The 6789-nt window shown below is 40.6% G+C and overlaps 1 non-coding gene across 1 annotated transcript; it reads right to left on the reverse strand.

Moving 5' to 3' along the window:
- Positions 1 to 837: 837 nt before the first annotated feature.
- LOC112760288 (small nucleolar RNA R71) lies at positions 838 to 945 on the reverse strand. Its single transcript, XR_003180736.1, has one exon. It is a non-coding gene; the product is annotated as a small nucleolar RNA R71 (small nucleolar RNA).
- Positions 946 to 6789: the final 5844 nt, after the last annotated feature.

Genomic DNA, 6789 nt, shown 5'->3' on the forward strand with positions numbered 1-6789 from the left:
AATTAACTAATTATTTTAATTTTTTATTTTAATTCTCGAAAATTACTAACCTTTTTCAAAAACTATTTTCGAAAATCACTAACTCTTTTTCAAAAATTATTTTCGAAAATTCTCTCTCTCTCTTATCTCCTTCTATTTATTTATTCATCTACTAACACTTCATCTCACCCAAATTCAAACCCCCTCTTCCATCTGTGTTCGAATTTTTTTCTTCTTCTTTTCTTCTACTCACACAGGGACCTCTATACTGTGGTAAAAAGGACCCCTATTATTATTATTATTTTTCTGTCCTTTTTTTTTCATATGAGCAGGAGCAAGGACAAGAACATTCTTGTTGAAGCAGATCCAGAACCTGAAAGGGCTCTGAAGAGGAAACTAAGAGAAGCTAAATTACAACAATCCAGCAAGCACCTTTCAGAAATTTTCGAACAGAAAGAGGAGATGGCAGCCGAAAATAATAATAATGCAAGGAGGATGCTTGGTGACTTTACTGCACCTAATTCCAATTTACATGGAAGAAGCATCTCCATTCCTGCCATTGGAGCAAACAATTTTGAGCTGAAACCTCAATTAGTTTCTCTGATGAAGCAGAACTGCAAGTTTCATGGACTTCCATCTGAAGATCCTTTTCAGTTCTTAACTGAATTCTTGCAGATCTGTGATACTGTTAAGACTAATGGAGTAGATCCTGAAGTCTACAGGCTCATGCTTTTCCCTTTTGCTGTGAGAGACAGAGCTAGAATATGGTTGGACTCTCAACCTAAGGATAGCCTGAACTCTTGGGATAAGCTGGTCAAGGCTTTTTTAGCCAAGTTCTTTCCTCCTCAAAAGCTGAGTAAGCTTAGAGTGGATGTTCAGACCTTCAGACAGAAAGAAGGTGAATCCATCTATGAAGCTTGGGAGAGATACAAAGAACTGACCAAAAAGTGTCCTTCTGACATGCTTTCAGAATGGACCATCCTGGATATATTCTATGATGGTCTATCTGAATTGGCTAAAATGTCATTGGATACTTCTGCAGGTGGATCCATTCACCTAAAGAAAACGCCTGCAGAAGCTCAAGAACTCATTGACATGGTTGCTAATAACCAGTTCATGTACACTTCTAAGAGGAATCCTGTGAGTAATGGGACGCCTATGAAGAAGGGAGTTCTTGAAATTGATACTCTGAATGCCATACTGGCTCAGAATAAAATATTGACTCAGCAAGTCAATTTGATTTCTCAGAGTCTGAATGGAATGCAAGCTGCATCCAACAATACTCAAGAGGCATCTTCTGAAGAAGAAGCTTATGATCCTGAAAATCCTGCAATAGCAGAGGTGAATTACATGGGTGAACCTTATGGAAACACCTATAACCCCTCATGGAGAAATCACCCAAATCTCTCATGGAAGGATCAACAAAAGCCTCAACAAGGCTTTAATAATGGTGGAAGAAATAGGTTTAACAATAGTAAACCTTTTCCATCATCCACTCAGCAACAGACAGAGAACTCTGAACAAAATACCTCTAATTTAGCAAACTTAGTCTCTGATCTATCTAAGGCCACGGTAAGTTTCATGAATGAAACAAGGTCCTCCATTAGAAATTTGGAGGCACAAGTGGGTTAGCTGAGTAAAAGGATCACTGAAATCCCTCCTAATACTCTCCCAAGTAATACAGAAGAAAATCCAAAAGGAGAGTGCAAGGCCATTGACATTACCACCATGGCCGAACCTGTAAGGGAGGTTGAGGACATAAATCCCAGTGAGGAAGACCTCCTGGGACGTCCAGTGATCAATAAGGAGTTTCCCTTTGAGGAACCAAAGGAATCTAAGACTCATCTAGAGACCATAAAGATTCTATTAAACCTCCTTATGCCCTTCATAAGCTCTGATGAGTATTCCTCTTCTGAAGAAAATGAGGATGTTACTGAAGAGCAAGTTGCCAAGTACCTTGGTGCAATCATGAAGCTGAATGCCAAATTATTTGGTATTGAGACTTGGGAGGATGAACCTCCCTTGTTCACCAATGAACTAAGTGATCTGGATCAACTGACATTGCCTCAGAAGAAACAGGATCCTGGAAAGTTCGTAATACCTTGTACCATAGGCAACATGATCTTTGAAAAGGCTCTGTGTGACCTTGGTTCAGGGATAAACCTCATGCTCATCTCTGTAATAGAGAAACTGGGAATCTTTGGGGTGCAAGCTACTAAAATCTCATTAGAAATGGCACACAATTCAAGAAAATAGGCTTATGGACAAGTAGAGGACGTGTTAGTAAAGGTTGAAGGCCTTTACATCCCTACTGATTTCATAATCCTTGATACTGGGAAGGATGAGGATGAATCCATCATCCTTGGAAGACCTTTCCTAGCCACAGCAAGAGCTGTGATTGATGTTGACAGAGGTGAATTAGTCCTTCAATTGAATGAGGACTCCCTTGTGTTTACAACTCAAGGTTACCCTTCTGTAAACATGGAAAAGAGGCACAGTAAGCTTCTCTCAAAACAGAGTCAACCAGAGCCCCCACAGTCAAACTCTAAGTTTGGTGTTGGGAGGCCACAACCAAACTCTAAGTTTGGTGTTAAACTCCCATATCCAAACTCTAAGTTTGGTGTTGGGAAGTCTCAACAATGCTCTGAACATTTGTGAGGCTCCATGAGAGCCCACTGTCAAGCTATTGACATTAAAGAAGCGCTTGTTGGGAGGCAACCCAATTTTTATTTATCTAATTTTATTTTTCTTGTTTTTTCATGTTTTATTAGGTTCATGATCATGTGGAGTCACAAATAAATATAAAATTGAAAACGGAATCAAAAACAGCAGAAGAAAAATCACACCCTGGAGGAAGAACTTACTGGCGTTTAAATGCCAGTAAGAAGCATCTGGCTGGCGTTCAACGCCAGAACAGAGCATGGTTCTGGCGCTGAACACCCAAAATGGGCAGCATCTGGGCGTTTGAATGCCAGAATTGCACCCTGGAGAAGAGCTGGCGCTGAACGCCCAGAACAAGCATGGTTCTGGCGTTCAACGCCAGAAATGGGCAACAAATGGGCGTTCAACGCCCAAAACAAGCACCAATCTGGCGCTGAACGCCCAGAATTGTATGCAAGGGCATTTTGCATGCCTAATTTGGTGCAAGGTTGTAAATCCTTGAACACCTCAGGATCTGTGGACCCCACAGGATCCCCACCCACCTCCACTCACTTATTCTCACCCCTCTTTCACACAATCCCATAAACACTCTTCCCCAAAACTCTTCACCAATCACCTCAATCTCTCTTCCCTATCACCACTTCACCCCTCACATCCATCCACTCTTCCCCATAAACCTACCTCATAAACCCCACCTACCTTCAAAATTCAAAATCAATTTTCCACCCAAAACCACCCTTATGGCCGAATACACCCCTCCCCCCTCTCCTCCATATTTTCTTCTTCTTCTTCATCTATTCTTTCTTCTCTTGCTCGAGGGAGAGCAATATTCTAAGTTTGGTGTGGTAAAAGCATAAGCTTTTTGTTTTTTCCATTACCATTGATGGCACCCAAGACCGGAGAATCCTCTAGAAAAGGGAAAGGGAAGACAAAAGCTTCCACCTCCGAGTCATGGGAGATGGAAAGATTCATCTCCAAAGCTCATCAAGACCACTTCTATGATGTTGTGGCCAAGAAGAAGGTGATTCCCGAGGTCCCTTTCAAGCTCAAAAGAAATGAGTATCCGGAGATCCGACATGAAATCCAAAGAAGAGGTTGAGAAATTCTAACAAACCCCATCCAACAAGTCGGCATCCTAATGGTTCAAGAGTTCTATGCCAATGCATGGATCACTAGGAACCATGATCAAAGTAAGAACCCGAATCCAAAGAATTATATTACAATGGTTCGGGGAAAATACTTAGATTTTAGTCCGGAAAATGTGAGGTTGGCGTTTAACTTGCCTATGATGCAAGGAGATGCACGCCCCTACACTAGAAGGGTCAACTTTAATCAAAGGTTGGACCAAGTCCTCATGGACATATGTGTGGAAGGAGCTCAATGGAAGATTGACTCCAAAGGCAAGCCGGTTCAACTAAGAAGACTGGACCTCAAGCCTGTAACTAGAGGATGGTTAGAGTTCATACAACGCTCCATCATCCCCACTAGCAACCGATCTGAAGTTACTGTGGATCGGACCATCATGATCCATAGCATCATGATTGGAGAGGAAGTAGAAGTTCATGAAGTCATCTCCCTTGAACTCTACAAAATAGCCGAAAAGCCCTCTTCTTGGGCAAGGCTAGCTTTTCCTCATCTTATTTGCCATCTATGTTACTCAGTTGGAGCTTTCATAGAAGGAGACATTTCCATTGAGGAAGAGAAGCCCATCACTAAGAAAAGGATGGAGCAAGCAAGAGAGCCCATTCATGGATCTCAAGAGACGCATGAAGCTCATCACCATGAGATCCCGGAGATGCCTCAAATGCATCTTCCTCCACAAAACTATTGGGAGCAAATCAACACCTCCCTAGGAGAATTAAGTTCCAACATGGGACAATTAAGGGTGGAACATCAAGAGCACTCCATCATCCTTCATGAAATTAGAGAATATCAAAAAGCAATGAGGGAGGAGCAACAAAGACAAGGAAGAGACATAGAAGAGCTCAAGGACATCATTGGTTCCTCAAGAAGGAAACGCCACCATCACTAAGGTGGACTCATTCCTTGTTCTTACATTCTCTGTTTTTCGTTTTCTCTATGTTAAGTGCTTATCCATGTTTGTGTCCTCATTACATGATCATTAGTATTTAGTAACTTTTTCTTAAAGTTATGAATGTCCTATGAATCCATCACCTCTCTTAAATGAAAACTGTTTAATTCAAAAGAACAAGAAGTACATGAGTTTCGAATTTATCCTTGAACTTAGTTTAATTATATTGATGTGGTGACAATGCTTCTTGTTTTCTGAATGAATGCTTGAACAGTGCATATGTCTTTTGAAGTTGTTGTTTAAGAATGTTAAATATGTTGGCTCTTGAAAGAATGATGACAAGGAGACATGTTATTTGATAATCTAAAAATCATAAAAATGATTCTTGAAGCAAGAAAAAGCAGCAAAGAACAAAGCTTGCAGAAAAAAAATAGCAAAAAAAAATAGAAAAAAAAGAGAGAAAAAGCAAGCAGAAAAAGCCAAAAGCTCTTAAAACCAAGAGGCATGAGCAAAAAGGCAATAACCCTTAAAACCAAAAGGCAAGGGTAAATAAAAAGGATCCCAAGGCTTTGAGCATCAGTGGATAGGAGGGCCTAAAGGAATAAAATCCTGGCCTAAGCGGCTAAACCAAGCTGTCCCTAACCATGTGCTTGTGGCGTGAAGGTGTCAAGTGAAAACTTGAGACTGAGCGGTTAAAGTCAAGGTCCAAAGCAAAAGAAGAGTGTTCTTAAGAACGCTGGACACCTCTAATTGGGGACTTCAGAAAAGCTGAGTCACAATCTGAAAAGGTTCACCCAATTATGTGTCTGTGGCATTTATGTATCCGGTGGTAATACTGGAAAACAAAGTGCTTAGGGCCACGGCCAAGACTCAGAAAATAGCTGTGTTCAAGAATCATCATACTGAACTAGGAGAATCAATAACACTATCTAAACTCTGAGTTCCTATAGATGCCAATCATTCTGAACTTCAATGGATAAAGTGAGATGCCAAAACTATTCAAGAGGCAAAAAGCTACAAGTCCTGCTCATCTGATTGGAGCTATGTTTCATTGATAGTTTGGAATTTATAGTATATTCTTTGCTTTTTATCCTATTTGATTTTCGGTTGCTTGGGGACAAGCAACAATTTAAGTTTGGTGTTGTGATGAGCGGATAATTTATACGCTTTTTGGCATTGTTTTTAGTATGTTTTTAGTAGAATTTAGTTACTTTTAGGGATGTTTTCATTAGTTTTTATGTTAAATTCACATTTCTGGACTTTACTATGAGTTTGTGTGTTTTTCTGTGATTTCAGGTATTTTCTGGCTAAAATTGAGGGACTTGAGCAAAAATCAGATTCAGAGGTTGAAGAAGGACTGCTGATGCTGTTGGATTCTGACCTCCCTGCACTCAAAGTGGATTTTCTGGAGCTACATAACTCAAAATGGCGTGCTTCCAATTGCGTTGGAAAGTAGACATCCAGGGCTTTCCAGAAATATATAATAGTCTATACTTTGGCCGAGTTTAGATGACGTAAAAGTGCGTTGAACGCCAGTTCTACGCTGCTGTCTGGAGTTAAACGCCAGAAACACGTCACAAGCCAGAGTTGAACGCCAGAAATACGTTACTGGTGCACGAAATTGTGATCTCAGGCAACGGCGGCAGAAACTCTATACGCATGTCTTAATAAATCGTTTTTCATTCACAACTTCGATACAACTAACCAGCAAGTGCACTGGGTCGTCCAAGTAATAAACCTTACGTGAGTAAGGGTCGATCCCACGGAGATTGTTGGTATGAAGCAAGCTATGGTCACCTTGTAAATCTCAGTCAGGCGGATATCAAATAGTTATGGAGTTTTCAAAATTTATATAATAAAATAAGGATAGAAATACTTATGTAAATCATTGGTGAGAATTTCAGATAAGCGCATAGAGATGCTTTCGTTCCTCTGAACCTCTGCTTTCCTGCTGTCTTCATCCAATCAATCCTACTCCTTTCCATGGCTGGCTTTATGTAAGGACATCACCGTTGTCAATGGCTACTTTTAATCCTCTCTGGAAAATGGTCCGATGCGCTGTCACTGCATGGCTAATCGTCTGGAGGCATCACCCTTGCCAATGACTGCTTCCTATC

This window comes from Arachis hypogaea, chromosome 16, assembly GCF_003086295.3.
Source record: "Arachis hypogaea cultivar Tifrunner chromosome 16, arahy.Tifrunner.gnm2.J5K5, whole genome shotgun sequence".
NCBI classification, from domain to species: domain Eukaryota; kingdom Viridiplantae; phylum Streptophyta; class Magnoliopsida; order Fabales; family Fabaceae; genus Arachis; species Arachis hypogaea.